The sequence below is a fragment of the Hemicordylus capensis genome, chromosome 5 (genome assembly GCF_027244095.1).
Source record: "Hemicordylus capensis ecotype Gifberg chromosome 5, rHemCap1.1.pri, whole genome shotgun sequence".
Classification (NCBI taxonomy): Eukaryota; Metazoa; Chordata; class Lepidosauria; order Squamata; family Cordylidae; genus Hemicordylus; species Hemicordylus capensis.
Genome location: NC_069661.1, coordinates 70,620,584 through 70,640,041, shown reverse-complemented (window position 1 = coordinate 70,640,041; position 19,458 = coordinate 70,620,584). Strand labels below are relative to the sequence as shown.

General features: G+C 39.7%; 1 protein-coding gene and 1 long non-coding RNA gene across 6 annotated transcripts in view; one reads left to right on the top strand and one right to left on the bottom strand.

Annotated features, from left to right (window-relative positions):
- The window catches only part of FSTL5 (follistatin like 5), a 563,532-nt gene that overhangs the window by 415,235 nt on the left and 128,839 nt on the right, over positions 1 to 19,458 (top strand). The gene's annotated exons all lie outside the window — the stretch shown is intronic.
- The window catches only part of LOC128327771 (uncharacterized), a 33,905-nt gene that overhangs the window by 12,115 nt on the left and 2,332 nt on the right, over positions 1 to 19,458 (bottom strand). The window lies entirely within an intron of this gene.

Genomic DNA, 19,458 nt, shown 5'->3' with positions numbered 1-19,458 from the left:
CACTCTGTTTAATGCAACATAACATTAGTACATTTTTTAATTTCATCCACTGTCTCTGCATTTATCCCATACAATTCAGGGGGGCGGGGAATGGCTTAATATTCTCTTCTTGCATGGCCACATGGTGAAATTGATCCATCACTAAAGTTCTGTCCAGGGCTGCCAGGCACTTTTCAGCCTAAGACAATTTATATAGTTGGTTGTTAAGAGTTATAAGAAATGCTCTTAAAATTATGGATGGATTAACCCCATTCCCTCAGTTTAATTTAGAAATGGGTCACCAGTGCTGAATCATTTTTTTTCTGGATAATGTTGGCTGCACCATATTAGATTGGTATTTGCTTGTAACTGCTTGAGCTTCATTTAGTTTTCAAGACTTGGACTAACAATAGATTTTAAAAGCATATTTTGTATGTGTGGAGAACTTCACTTAGGATTCCAAACTGTGGAAGATATTTTTGAGAGAAACAGTGTTCAATTCATATTCTATCTGAGCATTATAATTTTGAATTCATGCAAATTTGTACTCTACACCAGTTAGTTACAACAACATTATTTAAAATACACCGCTTAGCTATTTAATTTCCCCAACAATTAGTTTTTGAATATTACTCTGAATCTTGACCAATTCCTACTGAAACCTGAAACGGGATCTCTGGTTGTCATGTGTATGCAGTCATTAAACAAACAAACAAACAAACAAACAAACAAACTTTAAGAAAGGAGTTACACAAAATATATGCAAAGAAGGAAGAAGTCAAAAAGTGAAGAAAATGCATGCTGTATAAATTCTAATTTAGAGAACAGAAATACAAATAGACAACACCCACACACCAACAACTTAGAACATGATGTGCAACTATAGTTTTTATGGAATTTCAAGCGCATTCAATCTTGGAACTTGGCCCAAACCAGAAACATGGTTTTAAACCACCATGCAGTATTTAGCTGTTACTAGAGGTCAATCTCAAATGTTTCGTCATACCTGCAAGACATTAATTCAGTGCCGAATAAGAAAGAATATTGCTACACATAAAATCACTAGCGCTAGTCCTTGCAGGACTGACATGCGACAAATTACTTATCTAGATCTACCCCTGCTTAATTTGTGAGCTCTGACAGGATTACAACTCAAGATGGTATGTCTGCCACACTTTTCGGGAACTGGCACTTAACATTCCTCTAAATTAAATTGCTCACTGATCTGTCTAGCTATGCTTCTAATACCATATATCCCAGTTACCCTAAACTTTATTGATGATCTTCTTTAGCCCAGCTGATTTTTCTTCCTCCATTCTGAGTTCTGCAGCATATGTAAATTGTATCAGCTTCCTGTGCATTCTTTCTTAGTTGTCATTTTTATGCTGAGTTAAAATCCATCTGAATAGCGTAGCACTCATTTCTCAACTTTGTATTTCGAATGGTTTCCATTCATAAGCAGAATTTGATTTCAGAGGCATATCATTCCCATATACATTCAAATAGCTCCCTTCCACCAACTTCATATTGTCATGCTTTAATATATAGTACTCCATAAGGGGAAAAGGATCTCAGTTTTTTATTGTACGATTTTGATATTCTGGTTTCTCTGCATGACATTTTATATAGTTGCTATACAATTTTGTTTACATAATCTGTGAGACTCATTTACACACACATCCTAGTATTTTACATGGGAGTAAGCCTGTAATGGTCCCAACTCATAAAGACAAAGGCATAGTGACGTATATTCACATGCTACTGTATGCAATGGCCTGAGTATGTGGGCAATATTGGTAACGTATAGCAAACATATTGCCAAATCCATACATTTTGACAGTATTAATCTGGGAGAGGGGCCAGGACTCTTCCCTTTCCCCCAAATGCTATCTGCAGTGTGTTGAAATTTGCATGCATAGTTCTGGTTCACTCCTATTTATTTATGTATTTATATTTATATCACCTTTTGTCCTAAGACCCCAGGATAAAACAATAACAAGATAAAACAGTAAAACTCAAGGGGAAAAAATAAAAACAGAACATTTAAAAAGAGCAAGGATAGCTCATGGATCAAAGGCCTGAATAAAAAGGACAGTCTTCATTTCCCTCCTGAAGGGTGGGAGAGAGGGAGCCATGTGGGTCTCATCTGCATGTGAGTTCCACAGCCTGGGGGCAACAACTGAGAAGGTCCTGCCGCATGTACTCAACAAATGGACCTCAGCAGGTGTTGGAATGTGGAGCAGAGCTCTCCCAGCCTATCTAGTCAGGTGGGTAGATTCCGCTGGAAACAGGCAGTCCCTAAGATACCCGGGGTCCAAGCCATTTAGGGCATCATCATCATTATCATCATCATTTATCCGATTTCTATACTCTCTTCCAAAAATGGCTCAGGGCAGTTTAAACAGAGAAATAACAAACAAATAAGATGGAAACCTGTCCCCAAAGGGCTCACAATCTAAAGGTTTAAAAACATTTAAAGGCCTAAATAACCAATGCCTTAAATTCCACCAGGAAACAGACTGACAGCCAATGCAGTGCCTTCAAGACTGGAGGAAAATGTTCAGTGCCATGTACAGAACTTAAAGGAATGCTGCAAAACCTTTTAGTGATATTCCTCCTATTCTGTCTGGATTTTGATGAATATAATTAGCACTGGCGTGTTAGTGCTGATTCAGTCAAAATCACTATGACACTGCATCCCTCTTCAGATTCCACATTGACTTGTGAAAGTCATGACAATATTATAAATTTTCACATATCATATTGTTAGGTCCTATTATACAAAAAAAACCAAAAAACCAGTAATAAAGATTAGTATAAATTACTACTTTTAGCTGGAGCTAAAATGTCCAACTTCTGTATTATTTGATACTCTTTAGACACTAACCCAGGGACTGGAAGTATGCTTGCTGTAGAATGCAATGCTTTCATGGGTGATCAGGATCCATAGTATGTGTGGTGTCATCTAGCACTGAAAAATTTATACTTATGAAAACAAATGTGTTCAATAGGCACAATATTACCTACATATTGCACAGCAAATCCCAGTGTTAATGGAAATCAACAGTGCTATCTCCAAAGAGAGATGATGACGACAAAGAATATTTATATACCGCTTTTCAACAAAAGCTCCCAAAGCCGTTTACATAGATATAAATCAAATGGCTCCCTGTCTCCAAAGTGCTCACTCACAGTCTAAAAAAGAAACATAAGATAGACACCAGCAACAGCCACTGGAAGGATGATGTGCTAGGGATGGATAGGGCCAGTTGCTCTACCCATGCTAAATAATGAGAATCCCCACTTTTAAAAAGTGCATTTTTGCTCAGATAATACTGTAATGTAGAATTTGTTTCTACATAAACATGTTTTTTATTCCTCTTCCTTACAAGTAGAAACCTGGGCAAACCTTTTACCCTAACTTGATTACAATTTGATAGGACCTCTGAAGACCAGCTAAAATTTAATAGGGTCTTGAGGTCCATAACTAGCTCATGCACTGCTCATTTGCAATCCATGATCTAGAGAGTGATTTAGCTGCTACCACAGTTTGTAGACTTTTCTAATGGGCCTGTGGGAACATTAGCATTAAGTTACCCTTTCATTAATAGTGTTAGCAGCTGTCTTGTATAACGGAACATATCTGAATTGCAATCCCCTCATATTCTGAACATCATCATCTGTTTTCTAGTGACATTATGACACCATAAATCACAGTTTTGTAGTATCAGCATGCTTTTACAAGACCACTTTATAATATAACAAGAAAAATGAGGAGGAAAATCAACTAAAGGAGACTCTTCTACCCCAAAAACAGTTATGTGAGGCCAGCGTGACCACATTGACAGTTCCACTTCCCAGGGGGAGGCTGAAAAATGTGCCACTGCACTTACACAAATTGTTGCCATGAAGTAGTACCTGTCAACATGGTCATGTCAGCTCATACATTATTTCCTTCACATGGCTGTGCTCACATCTGAGTTGGCCATATGTCAGCTTCCTTCCTCATTGGATCCTCACTTCCAGCAAAGTTACTGCTGTTGTGTGTCTAATGATACAGCCAGCATAGGCTAGATTGTCACCATCTTTTCTCTATAATTTGGCAGTAAATGTTTGGTCACAACACAGTGTGGCTAAATGTAGCTTCAGGTTTTCTTTCACATTTTCCAGTTCCTGAAGAGAATCACTAATTTTTTGTTTGTTTGTTTGAACAGTGCTTGCAGAGAAATATAACTCAGGTAGTCTTGCTTGAAAACCAATTGCCAAATCTTCAGTTATAGAAAGGCAGGTCTTAAACTTTGTTCTTTAACACCAAATTATTAAATAATGGCTTAAAATACCCAGTGCTAGGTTAACATGTGGTATACTACTTCCGACACAAAAATAGGTTTCCCTTAACTGTTCTTAATTCTGAACTATGCTGTAATATGTATTTTTGAGAATAAAAGGTAGATTCTTATGTCACAGTTTTCATTCTGTTGGACCAGATAGCTAAACACTGTTGCAAACTCAAGAATCCTCTAATTTTATTAAGATAAGCATCCTTAGTTGTTTTCAGTATTGAAAGTATGGCCAGAGAATCTCTTAAATGCCATTCATTTCTTTAATTTTAATTTTAGCCACATACAATTGCACAGAGAAATTTTTGCCATTTATATTTACAAATCAATACAAATTTGACTTTTTTTTGTTCTAGTAGAGAATTGAACGTAATAGCATTAATAAGCACAAGGACATTTACAACCTTGGGGAATGAACCCATTAGTGCCCTGTATGTACCTTTCCCACATCTATGCCTTCCCATGCAGCTGCTGGTGTGGATAATTACTGTTCAGGGATCTGCTGTATATGGTAGCACATGTGGAAGAGGATGGGGAAGATATATTTCTTGATTGCTTTCATGTACCATCTTTCTTTCTTGATGGAATACAAGGCAGCGTATGTGGGGTTCCCCAGCCTAGATCTGCTTAGAACTCACTAAGGTGGCTGCATCATCTTTAATTATTTGTTTGGATGATTTGTATCCCGTAAAAGACAAATGGATGTGGCCCAACAACAATGGTTCCTTTGACCTTGCCTACAGTGGGGAGTGGGTACCCTCACTGATTTTAATTGAGTATTATTTATTTATTAAAAATATTTATATCCTGCCCCTCCAGTACACTGCTGCTCGGGGCAGCTCACAACATTAATAAAACTGATACAATCGGATGGATTAAACTTTTTGCTGCCCTTTTACCTTAAACAAGAAGGGTTTGCCTTTTTAAAAATAAGGTAAAAGGGGGAGGGGACTTTCTTCTCACCCACTCCACCCTAACTACAGCCAACCGCTGCCCACAAAGAGGGGCAGCAAAATTTGAGGAGGGGCAAAATTTGCTGTTCCTCAAATTTTGCTGCCATAGGCAAATGCCTATTCTGCCTCTCCATTAATCCACCACTGGATACAATGTAAAATAAGACTAATAAAGTTAAACAAGTTAAGTTAAATTACTATAGTAAATACAGGTGTATTTTAGGTTTTGAACTCAACTTCCATGTTTGCATAGTCATCCGGATTCCGGAAGAAATGTAGTGAAGCTTTTCAGTTTTGGGGGCACCAATGTTATTTTAGAGCGAAAGTGCCCCTTTAAGGGACCTTATTTTTTAAAAAAAAATTTAAAAGGTCTTTTCATTTCCTGGCTATGTTATGTGACAAAATCAAATCTCAAAGAACAATATATCTGCTTTCCTTCCATTCTAGAGCTTAAGCTTGTATTCACCGCTCTGGGCTCCTTGGAGGAAGAGCAGGATATCATTTTAATAATAATAATAATAATAATAATAGTAATAGTAGTAGTAGTAGTAACAACAACAACAACAACAACAACAACAAATGCAATAAGAGCAAAAGTAGAAAAATCCACAACAAACAGCAAGTGCCGCCTTTGTAAAGAAGCAGATGAAACAGTGGACCACCTGATCAGCTGTTGTAAGAAGATCACACAGACTGACTACAAACAAAGGCATGACAAGGTAGCAGGGATGATACACTGGAACATCTGCAAAAAATACAAGCTACCTGTAGCCAAGAATTGGTGGGACCATAAAATTGAAAAAGTTGAAGAAAATGAAGATGTAAAAATATTATGGAACTTCCAACCACAAACAGACAAACATCTGCTGCACAATACACCAGATATAACTGTAGTCAAGAAGAAAGAAAAACAAGTCAAAATAATCGACATAGCAATACCAGGGGATAGCAGAATAGAAGAAAAATAAATAGGAAAAAATCACCAAATAGAAAGATCTACAAATTGAAATGGAAAGGCTGTGGCAGAAAAAGACCAAAATAATCCCAGTGGTAATTGGCGCCCTGGGTGCAGTCCCAAAAGACCTTGAAGAGCACCTCAACACCATAGGGGCCACAGAAATCACCATCAGCCAATTACAAAAAGCAGCTTTACTGGGAACAGCCTATATTCTGCAACAATATCTATAACAACAGCAACAACATTGACAATAAAATTCAGCCATCCTAGGTCCTTGGGAAGGACTCGATGTCTGGATAAAACAAACCAGTCAATAACACCTGTCTGACTGTGTAAATAAATAAATAATTCCATATGCATAAGATTAATCTTAAAAATGCCTGTTTTCTATCATTTTTAGTCTCATCTCTTGAGTGATTTGGAAGAGCAGGCTAGGGTTTCTAGTGCTGTTTCTCATCCTCATTCTCTTGCTTTTGGTGTACCCATGGGCAACGTTACCCTGCTGCTTATTTATTCTTATGACTGTGGTACCTTGTTAATAATGCATGTTCTTTAATGTTGCATGCTCCATCTTATCTCTAAATATGTGTCTGTAATGAGGTTGCTTGAAAATACTTTTCTGTGCCCAGAAAATTTAAGACATCTTATTGCAACTTGTGCTTATTCTAGCATCAGTTTCTTCCATGTCTGCCCCTAAAGCATACTTGCAGAAAATCCCAGAATCCCAAATAATGTTTATTCAGAGGCTCAGTTCCCTTATTTCTGTAGTCAAGAATGCTGAACGCTCTGCCTTGCATTCCACTTTACCTTTACTCTTTATTGTAAACAACATTGACTGTCCAGTTTCAAAATATGTTTCGACCTGACTATATGCACCATTGATATTAACAAATCATGGATATCAACAATAGCCTATTGTTAACAACATTGACTGTCCAGTTTCAAAATATGTTTCTACCTGACTATATGCACCATTGTTATTAACAAATCATGGATATTGACAATAGCCTATTGTTAACAACATTGAATGTCCTGTTTCAGAATATGTTTAGACCTGACTATATGCACCATTTCAGACTTGCTTCCCCACTGCCCATTTTCCTTCTTAATCCCCAACCCATCATCTTTCTCACAAACTCCGTATTCTCTATTAACCCCACCCCACCCTATCTCTTGGCCCCCATTTCCTCACCAGCCTTTTTCAAGATTGTAATTTTCACGTAACTGAATCACCTTAAGACTCTTGTCTTATGGTGATTTATATATGCATGAGAATGTCTATATCTTCACTGGTCTTTTGGGGCAGAAAGCCAATGCTGTTGGCTTCAGGCATCTATGTTTTAAGATTTGTTGCATTAAAATGTAGGCTCTTGAAACCAATTTCCCTACTATAAGATTTCACTTTACCAAAGGTCTTGTTGCTATAATGAGTTGTATGACCTGTCAGAAAGTGTTGATGATAGGAGTATAATTACAGTTAGATGTAATTGATACGAGAGGTTAGTAAGTGGCATCTGGAATAGAAATGAAATGTCTGCATATTATTTTATGAAGGAGGATTGGGCTAAACTTATGTCAGAAAGTTTGCTTTGCCATGTTTTAGTAACATATTATGTTAACTATCTGTATTGTGCAGTAAATATTGGCTCTGTGCTCTATGGAAGTCAGAGAAACAGCTAAGAAACATAAAAGAGTTGAAGCTATATAGTCATAAAGCTTTAGTGAGGAGCTTTTTTTTTTTTTGCAACACCTTTTCATACAGTATTCACATTTTTTGTTCTTTTTTTCATTTTATTCTTTGAAATCAGTAAAAATATTTGGAGCATTGAAGCTCTGCATACATTAATGTGATGGTCTCAGTAAGCAGTACAGAAATGTGGGAAAGGAGCCCTTTATAGTATTTGACTTCTTTCTTGTTTCACACTTCTGCACCTACCTGACAGGTTCAACTTCTCCCTGGCAAATTGATTAAAGAAGGTTGTGTTGAAAGTCTTCTACTCATCCTTTTAGTCTTTTTGCTGTGGAGTGCTGTATGGTGTAATCCTGCCCCTCATCCTTTTTTAACATTAAACCTCTGGCTGAACTTCAAGCATTTGAAGTGATGTGTCTACATCAGTAAACTTTTCTGATCTTTGACCAGATAGTAATAAACTAAACTAACGTCAGTAATCATGCTGATGATGAAGCTCCATTTCTACTTCTAATCTAATCCAGGTGTGGTGCTAGCTACCCATAAAAGGTGTTTAAAGTCATTAGTAGCCTAAATAAGGACAAACGTGTGGGGTTTTTTAGTCCTATACTAGTAGGGTATTCTTAATGATTATTAAAATATTCATTCAAAATCAGTGGTATTTTTAATCACCACCACCACCACTACTGTAATAATAAACTGAAGCTCAACTCAAACAAGTTGAGTTGCTTTTCCTGGGTGATGCACTTGGCCATACAGATTATATTTGGCTGTTCTGGATACATTTAACTTTAGAGATGAGGTGTAAACATTGGAAATTGTTCATACAATTGTTCAAAGATCAAGCTTTGCCTAGAGATACATATGTTCCCCTGCTTACTGAGCAAAGAGGCACCTTTTTAAAAGTGGTGATTTCTCTTTTATTAGCAAGGGGAGAGCAACTGGCCCTTTCCATCCCCAGCACAACAGCCCTGTTGCTGATGTTGCTTATGTTTCTTTTTTAGATTGTGAGGCCTTTGGGGAAAGGGAGCCATTTTATTTATTTACTTATTATTTATTTATTCATATCTATGTAAACAGCTTTGGAAACTCTTGTTGAAAAGCAGTTTATAAATATTTGTCGTTGTTGTAATAATATGTCTTTAAAAAGCTTTGGATTCTATGCTAGCAACTGTGGCCTGTCCTGGGGAACAAAAAGAATCTCACCACAGTTATCCATGTCTTTGTAATGTCCAAGTGAAATAACTGCAATATATAATGCATGGAGATGGCTCTGAGAAGAAATTCCCATTTGTTCAATACACATTTGCCAAGTTATTAAGTAGGACCCACCAAGTTAATATGTCACTATTATGTAGAATAATACGTAGAATACCACCATGTTGATGTTGCTGATGTCAGTGGCTGACACCCTGACTAAGGCAGCATGGGTGCACCCAGAAGATGTGTCTGCACCGGGGAGAGCTTCCCCACTGCATCTGTATGCATGAGGGGGTGTGTGGTTGATAATATTCTGTGCCTCTGGAATTACCTGTGCTTTCAAAAAAAAAAAAATCTCTATGGGTTGCACAGCCTTTAGTGACATTTCCCAAGGCAGAGATGATTACCAAATATCTCTTTCCTGCCCTCCAGTGCACAGGTGTAGTGACAGTAGGAAAACCTCTATCTGTGTTAAGAATATCCTCCTGCTGTGATGATGCAGCTCTCATTGCATCCTCATCACATTAATCAGAATGTTGGCTGCCATTTTCCAATTTGTTGTCAGACACATTCAAACTTCTCAGTTTAACTTAAACTGCCCAGGGCAAAGGTGTTTTCTAGATCCAATAGAAACCTGTCCATGTATTATGCTGCCTGAGGCCCTGTTCTGATGCCCTTACAACCAGACATTGAGGGGGTCACCAGAAGTGACAATTATGCTGAATTGTCATGAGATGGGCCACTGGACACAATCCCACTTCTCCCTCTACATGCATGCAGTGGGCACAGTTACAACATTAGATCACATTCACAGTCCTAATGTGTAAAATTATGCATAGCACCAGTTGGTACACACAGTGAGAAAACAGGCACTATAACCTATTAAACTGTACAGTTCGTTGGTTTGATAGTCTATTGTGCCAGCAAATTCATGACAACATCTTGTAGTCTTAATCTAAGATTGATGTTAAACATTAATATTTAGCACCCTTACATTTTAATTGGTACAATTTATAATTTTATTTGCATTTTGCATTTATATTACTACTAGGCTGTTCTTACTGCTGATGTCAAATACTTAATTCACATTGAATAGCATTAAGCTATTCAAGCTGTTTAGGCCAGCTAAGAAGCAATATATAATGAATGCCAGGTTTAGATAAGCTTTGGCTTCAATGAAGTAGTTACGGCAACTATGCCATTTTTAACAAGTTTCTCTTTCCTCATAAACAAGAAGTTAGGAATGGTGGTAGAAAACAATGTTTATCTTTTAAGTAAATGCATGATTAATATTACCAAGATGTAATAGAATGTTGTTCAAAGGAACTTTTCCTACAATATTTCTATGTATATTGTGCCTATTTCATTTTTTTAAAAAACAAATCTTAATGAAGCTATCACAAAATGGCAATATGTTCTTAATGTAAATGAGTGACACTGTCCATGCATGAACTGTTCCAAGGTTCAGGGATTATATGTGATTTCTCCTTAATAATTTAAGTTGAATTCTGATAATGGGTGAATCTTTTTTTAAAATCTCTCTTCCCAGCACCTAAAGAATCTGTCATAATCTCCATTTATAACATCTCACAGCATGTTCTAAACACTACAAAGTAGTTTATATGTCATGGCTTTATCCAGAAAATCTGGGAATTTTAGTTTCAGGTGTGATAATCCTAAACATTCTGTAAGAGATCCTTAGCTTCCTTCACACAACTACTGTTGTCGGTAGGAAGAAGAAAGGATGAAGAAAGTCCCCGAGAAGATGTCTGTTAAACCATTCAGGTTTGTGATTTAGATATATTCCTGGTCTGCCAGGTAAAGGATTAAGCTGACACAGTTTTCACATGAAATAGCCGGACTTTGAAGAACCCAAACCACTAAATAGAGCTTTAGTGAAGACTGCTTCAGATTTGTGGCTCTCAGTGACCTCAGTTCAGCAGCTTTCTACATTGCTTCCCAAGCCCCCTGATCTTGAAAAATCAAGAATATCTTCTTTCATCACAAAGAAAATGTTAAGAAAATAATCTCAAACAAATGTCCTAAACTACATGTGACATTTCAAGTGATCCCTGATGATGAGCATATGCACTTTTTTAGTCACTAGACAGATTGGAGGACCTCCAGATTGGGGACCAGAGCAGGGGAATTTAACTATAACCCTGCCAACATGCTGATCTGTGGGAGCTCCCAATCAGACTATTCTTTACTTCAGGGGAGGGTGGAAAACAGCCATAAGAAGGAAGGGAGCCAGCGTGGTATAGTGGCTAGAGTGCTAGACTAGGACCGGGGAGACCCAAGTTCAAATCCCCATTCAGCCATGATACTAGCTGGGTGACTCTGGGCCAGTCACTTCTCTCTCAGCCTAACCTACTTCACAGGGTTGTTGTGAGGAGAAACCTAAGTATGTAGTTCACCGCTCTGGCCTCCTTGGAGGAAGAGCGGGATATAAAATGAAAAGGGGAAAAAAGAACTCCCCACACAGATTAGGATCACCGTGGAACTAAAGCCGCTATTTTTTTTTGCCACAGTCCCAATCTGGCTGCTATTGAATGAGATAATGAACTCACATGCGTTCATTATTCAACATGGCATAATGAACTCACTAGAACGTTAGATGCAATAGCTCCTAAGCATCCTCTCCAACCTGCTTTAAAGACAGCCCCATGGTATTCGGAAGAACTACAGGAACTAAAGCAGTGAGGAAGACAACTAGAATACAAGTGGGGGAAGACTTGGAGCATGACTGATCAGACACAAGACAGAGCACATTTGAAGATCTATGTTCTGGCAGTGTGGGTAGAAAAGAAGCAGTTATTTTCAGCCTGCATTGCTTCTGCAAATTCACATGCAGCTGAGCTGTCTAGGGTTGTGAGGGGGCTAGTATGTATCACCTCCCCCTTGAATTTAAATTTGAAGCCATCGGTCACTCACTGTGATGTTTTTAATGATGTTTTTTTATTATTATTATTATTTTGCGGATAAGATCTCTCAGATTCAGGCCGAGCTGGATTCCACAGTTACTGCAAAGTCTACTGTGGAGATGTCCAGCAACTCCTCTTATGGGATTAGATAGGATCATTTTCAGTTTGTGACTCCTGAGGAAATGGAAAAACTGCTTTGGACTGTGCATCCTACAACCTGTTCTCTTGACCCTTGACCAACTTGGCTTATCTCATCTAATAATTATATGATCAGAGAGGGTCTGGTAAATATTATAAATGCTTCTCTGAGGGAGAACAGGATGCCTTCTTGTCTTAAGGAGGCTATTAGTCCACTTTTGAAGAAACCTGCATTGAATCCCTGAGAATTACCTAATTAAAGACCTATTTCCAGTCTTCCATGGTTGGGCAAGGTGATTGAGAAGGTGGTGGCCTCTCAGCTCCAGGCAGTTTTGGATGGTGCAGATTATCTAGACCCATTTCAAACTGGCTTCTGTGTGGGCTATGGGGTTGAGACTGCCATGGTCGGCCTAATGGATGATCTCCAACTGGCTGTCAACAGAGGGAGTGTGACTCTGCTGATCCTTTTGGATCTCTCTGTGGCTTTCGATACCATTGACCAAGGTATCCTTCTGGACAACCTGAGGGAGTTGGGATTGGGTGGCACAGTCATATAGAGTGTCCATTCCTACCTCTCTGGTAGATTCCAGGTGGCATTGCATGGAGATTGTTGTTCTGCAAAGTGAAAATTAAAGTGTGGAGTTCCACAAAGCTTCATATTGTCTCCAATGCTTTTAAACATCTACATTAAATCGCTAGGAGAGATTATCAGGAGGTTTGGTGCTGGGTGTTATCAATATGCTGATGACACCCAGATCTATTTTTCCATGCCAGCCTCATTAGGAAATGGCATATCCTCTCTAAATGCCTGCTTGGAGGTAGTAATGGGCGGGATGAGGAATAATAAACTGAGGTTGAATCAAAATAAGACAAGGTGCTGACTGTGGGGGTTGGGGACACAAGAAATTGTTTAGATCTGCCTGTTGTACACGGGGCTACACTCCCCCTGAAAGATCAGGTATGTAGCTTGGGAGCACTCCTGGACCCCAAGTTCTCCCTGATTTATCAGGTTGAGGCACTGGCCAGGAGTGCTTTTTATCAGCTTTAGCTGATACGACAGCTACGTCCATTTCTGGAGGTAAATGACCTTAAAACAATGGTACTTATGTTGGTAACCTCCAAGCTTGACTATTGTAATGTGCTCTACATGGGACTGCCTTTGTACATTGTCCGGAAACTACCGTTGGTACAGAATGTGGCAGCTGGATTGATCTCTGAGCCAATTCAAAGGGACCACATAACAAACACCAGTTTTAAGGGAACTGCACTGGTTGCCGATATGTTTCTGGGTGAAATACAAAGTGCTGGTTATTACCTATAAAGCCCTTAATGGCTTGGGTCCAGGGTATTTAAGAGAGTGTCTCGTTTGTCATGAAACCTGCCGACTGTTTCAGTCTGCTGGAGAGGTCTGGTTACAGTTGCCACCGGCTCGTTTGGTGGCAACACAGGACCGGGCTTTCTCTGTGGCAGCCCCAAAGCTTTGGAATGTGATCCCTGCTGAAATAAGAGCATCCTCTTCTTTGTTTTCAGGAATACTGTCAAGACTCACCTGTTCTCACAGGTTTTTAATTAGAATTAATTTTAATATTTTCTATTAATAACTTTTTATCATACTATTTTATTTCTGTTTTTATGCTACTGTTTTAATTACCTTGTATTTTATTCTGAGCTGATTTTTAAATATTGTTTGAAATTTTGTACAGCACCTAGAGATGCACATATCATAGAATTATGATTCATAGATAGACAGATAGATAGATAGATAGATAGATAGATAGATAGATAGATAGATAGATATTGACAAAATTCATTAACAATCAACTTGTCTTTATTAAAGAAAAACAAACCCATCACAGCTGATAATGCTTTAAACATCATGTGTAGTTTGGACCAGACTAGTTTGGAATTCGAATCAGTTTTCCAAAAGGACTAGCAGAAAAAGCCCAGTTCCTTCTAATCTATTTCATTCCCTAGGGAAAGTGTTACAAATATATGTTTAGGATATAGTGCAAGGATGCCTTTTATGCCCTTCAGATGAAGCACAATAAAGTATCATGGGATGCTTCATGAAGCAGTAAATAACAATCAGCTATTAAGGCAGACTTCCATGTCCATGTTAGCAATGTTGTCCTAGTGGTGTTCTGACCTGTTGCTAATGTGTACTTGGGAAAATGCTGCAGAGTAGCCTCTCTCATTGTTCTTTGATATTTGCCAACTATGTGTCAGTATTGTTGCTTAGATCCCATTTCTGATTTACAGATTCATCACCAAACATTTGCTGTTGGGGTAACCTGTAACTTTGTTTAAGAATGTATTGGGGGGAGAACCAAAATGGTCTAGACACATTTTGTTAAGAAAATTACTTTGACAATGACATATTGATGTATTTTGTATATTACAAGATGTCGTTAGTTCATGGCTTTGAGGATTTTTTAAATCATCCCTATAGAGGACAATGTTGAGCCTAGTAATAAAAAGCAGGTTTAATTTAGAGTTTTGCTGCTTATATAAAGCTTATAGAGATGTGTGTTTTGTTTTTTGTTTTATATTGCAATTGTTGGGGAATGTTTTAAGGCCTATTTTAACTATTCTGTATAGATTTTTCAAAACTTATTGACAGAGCCCTGGAAAACGGGCCATGAAAATTAAAAGGCACAGCATACAATTCAGCGATGGAGGAAAAGAAACTATGGATGCTAGAAATATATAATTTAGGAAATGCATTTCAGATATCACAGTGTCCTGACATTGCAGCAGTCCAATACACCCAACATTTAGACTTTCCCTTTTAAAGCTAAATTATGCATAGTGTAGAGAAAGTGGATAAAGAGAAATATGTCTTACTCATATAATACTAGAACTCAAAGGTCACCCAAACTGAGAAGCAGTAGATTCAGGAATGACAACATGCTTTTTCACAGTTATGGACAGTGGCAGCTGGTGAGGGTGGTGCAGGGACAGCGCCACCTTTAAAAGACATTAGTGGTAATTCTGCTGGGACCTGGAAGACTGCTGGCCATGCAAATGACCATTGCACATGCACAGAGGCCAGGTGAGTGCTGTGGATGGGGCCTCCATTGCACAGGGTGCCGGGCTGGGCATCACTGCTCCCCACGTCTTCCGGGTGCTGGCAGCATTGCCGATGTTGCCAGTATTGCCCACTGAGAATCCTATGTATTGCCTCCTTGTCGCATTAGCAACAAAGAGCTGAATCCTGAACAATAACAATTGTAGGAACTCCAATTTTTTTTAAGGGGGGGGATAAGGCATCTCCATAAAGCAAACAAACCGGATTGACCAGGGACAGATTCCAGAAAACAGGGACATAATAAATCCAGTTATAATAAGTAGGGACAGCTGGAGCCTATGCAATAGCTTTAAAGATAAAGACTTAGTCGGTTCAGGGCCATCCAGGTTTCTTATCTCTGTGTATCCTGAATGGGATCTTAATAGGAGTTTCCCTAATTTTTTTTAGTTGCTAGATGATTAAGTTTAAAATCTTCAGAATAAAAATCTTCATATTAACATATATCCCTTCAGATGCTAATCAAAATATGTCCATTGATTCTAATGATATGCATATGTAAGTAGACTTACTACCAAAGACAACCACGGGGCTCTGTGGTCGCCAGGAGTTGACACCGACTTGATGGCACCCTTTACCTTTACAATATGGATCAATAGAAATGAGGAAATATATATAATCTAAGTGAATTTGAATAGTTTCCTGAAAGAAAGGGGTGTATATCCAAATGAATGGCTTGGGTCCAGAGTATTTGAGATAGCGCCACCTTCTTTATGAACCCCACAACCTATTAAGATCATCAGTGGAGGTCAAGTTGGTGGTCACCAGCATGTTTGGTGGTGACTCAGAATCAGGCCTTCTCTTGGGCTGCCCCAAGACTCTGAAATGTGCTCCCAAATAAAACCAGAAACTCTGCATCTATGGTGTTTTGTAAACTTCTGTTGAGATTTTAAATTGATTTAATCATTTTAATGTTGATTATTGTTGGTTGTTTAAAATTGGTTTTAGTGTGCAAACCACACAGAGGTTTATATATTGGGCAGGATGCCTCTGAATACCATTTGCAGGGAAGCAACAACAGGAGAGAGGGCATGCCCGCAACTCCTGCCTGTAGGCTCCCAGGGGCATCTGGTAGGCCAATGTGTGAAACAGGATGCTGGATTCGATGGGTCTTGGGCCTGATACAGCAGGGCTATTCTTATGTTCAGTATAAAACTACACTAAATAAATAAACAAACAAATAAATAACCCTGAAATACTATTAACAAGTGGTATTCTCATAACAAGCTAGATGGAAATACTTTACACCTTTTCCCCCAATGGGTATGATTTCCAGAACTCATACTAAATATGTCTTTATATTCCAAGCTCTAATCTCTATGAAGACTGGAGAGTTATTACAGCAGAATATCAAAACAATGCAAGGCTAAGCATAAACACAAAGAATGGCGGTGGGGGGATGTACCAGCACTGTACAGTTGAAATTAGGGGTGTGCAATTCGGGTATTCGGTGATTTGGTTCGGGACCCAAACTGAATCACCCCTGTTCTGTTTTGTGCCTGAAAATGGGCCACCCGAATCACCCTTGATTCGGTTCGGATTCAGATTTAATCTGAATCCAAATCTGAATCGATTGGGGGGGAAGGGGCCCAGGGGCAAAATTTTTGGGTGGGGTGGTAGTGCCCAATGGGTGGAGTCAACCACCCCAATTTCAGGGGAATTGGGCAAAGGGCTGATTTTTGGTGAATTTTTGAAGCTTTAGTGACTTTGGGGCAGTTCGGGGGCATAGCATGGGATCTGGGCAAAATGAGTGGGGTGGGGTGGTAGTGCCCAATGGGTGCAGGCTACCACCCCAATTTTAGGGGGATTGGGCAAAGGGCTGATTTTTGGGAAATTTCTGAAGTTTTCATGTCTTTGGGGCAGATTGGGGCAGAAAGTGGGGCCTGGGGCAGAATAGTGGGGTGGGGTGGTAGCAATAGCAATAGCAATAGCACTTACATTTATATACCACTTTATAGCCGAAGGCCGTGCCCAGGCCACGCAGAGGCCATGTGTACAGGTGCACAGCCTCCATAATGGCTACCGCGTGAAGGCTGAAAACTGGCCAGAGAGCACCTGAACGGGTGAGTGGGGCCATGGGGAAGGCCAGTGGGGGGAGAGGGAACCTACACAGACCCCCACCCCCACCTCCAGGAACTCCCCTAAGGGGAGCATGGTAATATCTATCTATCTATCTATCTATCTATCTGTCTGTCTGTCTGTCTGTCTAGCTATTTATTATAAATTTAAGCTCGCAAACCCCCCAGACTGAACCAAACCACGGGGGTTAGAGGGAGGTGCAAGACTGAACTGGCTGGTTCTGTGCACATCCCTAGCTGGGGTGGAGCAGTCCCATGTCAGAATAATGTTTGTGCAAAGTTCTGGTCCTGGGGAAATGAACTGACAGAAAGGTTTAAGTTCAAAATAAAGTAAGTTTTTACTTGAGGATTTAGGGGTACACTGAAATAAGAGAGTTGATTAAAGCAACATTACTACTAAAAATACGTTACACAGATTAACCAGATACTTGCAAAGAGGCAATTTAGCTTGATGGCCAAATTAAATGACTTCCAGGCTGACTAGAGAAAAGAAGGCTGTAGAGAAACAGGATTTTGGACTGAAGAAAGAGCAGGGATAGGGAGAGCGCAGAGGGGCGCAGTGATTACAGTACAACCTCATCCTTCCTTTAGTGGTGATTGGACCCCCATGCAGAGGCGTAACTATAGGGGGGGCAGGGGGGGCACGTGCCCCGGGCGCCATCTTTTCTGGTCACATGGGGGGTGCCGCCATGGCCAAATTCTTTTTTTTAAAAAAATTAATTTTTTGTTAATACAAATGTTTCCTGCTCAGTGCAGCAGCGCTGCAGCAGTCAACGGAGCGGGTCGGTGCCCCCTTCCCCACGAGCGGTCCCTTCCGCACCGCCTGCGCCCCCCCCATTGCTTTGCTGGTGCCTGGCGGCCAGTCAGGTGCCTGGCGGCCAGTCAGTGGCCTGGCTTGGCGGCGGCGGCGGGCACTTGTGAGGAAAAACCTAAGTATAATGTAGTATGTTGGGGGGGCGGGGGGGCGCAGTGGGGGGGCGCCATTTCAGTGCTTGCCCCGGGCGCCGTTTTCCCTAGTTACGCCTCTGCCCCCATGTTAAATAATGAATATGTTAAATGATAGATAGATAGATAGATAAAATAAGCAAGCAGGGAGGGTTCTGGGAGCCTTCAGAATAGCAGTTCTGGCAACAGAAGCTGCTACTGGCCCCTAGGCACCCTAGCCACGTCCCCTGCATCTGACATCTGTTGCAGGAGTGTGGCCAAATGCTGAAGCAGGGCCACCTGACCACATTCTCAAGGCGGGTCAGCCAGCACTGGGTTTCCCGCCTAGGGAGCACCTTTCCCTGCCTTGAAAGGCAGAGAAATGTGTTATCACAAATTGGGTCATGTGGAATGGGGCCGCTGGCTGAAGCACCTTGTGAATGGGGCCGTATGGCCCCGGTTCCACATATGGCCACACCCCCTATGTCAGATGCAGGAGGCAGATGGGGTATATCCACAGCGAGTGGTGGCTCTGCCCCTGAGAACAAGCATCATTTTTCTGATCCCAGTACAGACTTACAGCACAGGGCCCTGGCCCTCCTGAAAGGCTTTGTTGTGAGAATAGGATGATGATTGTGTCCTTGCATTTCTGTACGTCCCTGTATGTAAGTTCCTTACATTTCTTAGAGTTATTTATTTTTATTTCTTTAGTGTGCATGTGTGTGTGTTTCTGTTTCTGTATTTGTCTTTCCTGTTGTATATAATACATTTGTATGCCTGGAGCACTCAACTCTAGTAAGCTGCTAGGACATGTTTATAATAAATCATAAATAATCTGGTCCCCTATTCCCAAAGGACTCACAATATAAAAGAAACACAAAGTAGGGTGACTGTCACATAATAAAAGAAAATTTTAGTCAATGAATTAATTACACCTGTATGCATTTGCTTATGAAACAAACAATAGGTCTTGGGGTGGGGTAGGGTAACAATGAATTATTTCATTGTTTTTTGGTGATATCTACTAATGTGTTTCCAATCATTTAGAAAAAGTGCCTCTAGCACTAACTAATTCCATCAACAATATTATTTCTTTTAAAAAAACTATTTCTTGATTAATCAAACACATTTTAAAGAAAGAAATCAAGATTTAAAGTTTATTTAACTCATTAAATAAACCACCCTGAGC